Source organism: Arachis ipaensis, chromosome B5 (genome assembly GCF_059453495.1).
Source record: "Arachis ipaensis isolate K30076 ecotype BB chromosome B5, ASM5945349v1, whole genome shotgun sequence".
NCBI classification, from domain to species: domain Eukaryota; kingdom Viridiplantae; phylum Streptophyta; class Magnoliopsida; order Fabales; family Fabaceae; genus Arachis; species Arachis ipaensis.
Genome location: NC_142440.1, coordinates 56,100,891 through 56,103,049, shown reverse-complemented (window position 1 = coordinate 56,103,049; position 2,159 = coordinate 56,100,891). Strand labels below are relative to the sequence as shown.

General features: G+C 42.7%; 1 non-coding gene across 1 annotated transcript; it reads right to left on the bottom strand.

Moving 5' to 3' along the window:
- Nucleotides 1–508: 508 nt before the first annotated feature.
- Nucleotides 509–612, bottom strand: LOC148564254 (small nucleolar RNA R71). The gene has a single exon (XR_015885591.1). It is a non-coding gene; the product is annotated as a small nucleolar RNA R71 (small nucleolar RNA).
- Nucleotides 613–2,159: the final 1,547 nt, after the last annotated feature.

Here is a 2,159-nt window from a genome sequence, read left to right as displayed (position 1 = left end):
AAGAGGGAAGAAAGTAGTTGGTACTGAGAAAGAGGAAGAGTATTTTGAACCAGACATGGAGGAGAATATGGAAAACTATCATGAAGAAGAAGCTCACAACCATGACAGAGAATGCCCAGTAAATCATGCTGGGCAAAAGAGAAGAGTTTTCGGCTCTTACATCAATCCAAACCCAGGAAATTGTGGAAGTAGCATCCAAAAACCAACCATACATGCCAATAATTTTGAACTAAAACCCCAGCTCATCACCTTAGTCCAGAACAACTGTGCATTCGGAGGACGTGTCCAAGAAGACCCCAATCAACATCTCACCACCTTCCTAAGGATATGTGATACTGTGAATTCCATTGGTGTTCATCCTGACACCAATAGACTGCTTCTGTTTCCCTTTTCACTCAAGGACAAGGCATCTAAATGGCTGGAATCCTTCCCGAAGGAGAGTTTAACAACCTGGGAGGATGAGTTGAACAAATTCTTGGCAAGATTCTACCTTCCTCAGAGAATCAACAGGTTGAGAGCTGAGGTACAAACCTTCAAACAACAAGATGGTGAAACTCTCTATGAAGCATGGGAGAGGTTTAAGGACTTAACAAGAAGGTGCCCGCTAGACATATTCAATGAATGGGTGCAGTTACACATTTTCTATGAGGGTCTTTCTTATGAATCAAAGAAGGTAGTAGACCACTCATCCGGAGGATCTCTGAACAAGAAGAAGTCCATTGAAGAAGCCATAGATGTCATCGAGACTATAGCTGAGAATGACTACTTCTATGCTTCTGAAAGGGGCAACACTCGAGGAGTAATGGAGCTGAACAACATGGATGCTCTGCTGGCTCAAAACAAGATGATCACTAAGCAGTTGGCTAACCTTACCAAGAAGATGGAAAGAAACCAAGTTGCAGCAGTCACCACCTCATCAGCAGCTCAAGAAGGAGTGAATGCAGAGGAAGAGGGTGACCAAGAACAAGCAAACTATATTAGGAACTCAACTAGGCAAACCTATTATCCATACTCCAAAACTTATAATCCTGGTTAGAAGAACCACCCAAACTTTGGGTGGGGAAATCAACAAGATCAAGGCCAAGATCAGAGACGTCACAACCCGAACAACAATGCAACTCACCAACATCCTACACAGAGATCATATCAACACCCACCCAACAATACCTCTCAACATCCATATCAAAACCAAAATGGCCCTCCTCACCCCTCCAACCTCAACTCACCACCACCATCCGAAGATAGACTCTCCAGAATTGAGACTCTACTTGAAGGTATATGCAAGGAAATCCAAGACAGTAAAATATTCCAGGAAGAAGTGCGATCCAACATGCAGAATTAAGATGTTGCCATCAATAAACTTGAAACATAAATTAGCTACCTATTTAAGCAAGTTCCTAGCCACAACATTTGCAGCAACACTAATGCAAACCCAAGGGAGGAGTGTCACGCTATCACCCTCAGAAGTGGGAAGGAATTGAAGGAAACATCCAAGAAACCACAAGAGAAGAACTCGGATGAAAAGAAAAAGGAACAAGATGAAGTTCAAGTTCCCACTCCCAATCCACATCAAGAAGGAGAAGTGCTGAAGCCATACGTTCCAAAAGTCCCATACCCTCAGCAACTGAAGAAAAAAGGGGATGACAGCCAATTCTCAAGACTTTTAGAAATCTTCAAGAGATTACAGATTAACATACACTTTGCTGATGCAATAGAGCAAATACTGCTCTATGCCATGTTCTTGAAGGAGTTGATGACCAAGAAGAGAAGCTGGAAGAACAACGAGACTGTGGTACTAACCGAAGAATGTAGTGCCATCATTCAGCACAAACTACCCCAGAAATTGAAGGACCCTGGGAGCTTCCAGATTCCTTGTATTATAGGGGAAATCACAGTGAAAAAGGCTTTATGTGATTTAGGAGCCAGCATAAATCTGATGTCCTTAACAATGATGAGAAAAATGAGGATTGAGGAGGCCAAGCCAACAAAAATGGCCTTGTAACTGGCAGACCGATCATTCAAGTTTCCTCATGGAATAGTAGAAGACTTGTTGGTGAAGGTATGAGACTTTATCTTCCCAGTAGACTTTGTAGTTTTGGATATGAAGGAAGGAGCCAAGGCCTCTATCATCCTGGGAAGACCATTCTTAGCCACTGTCG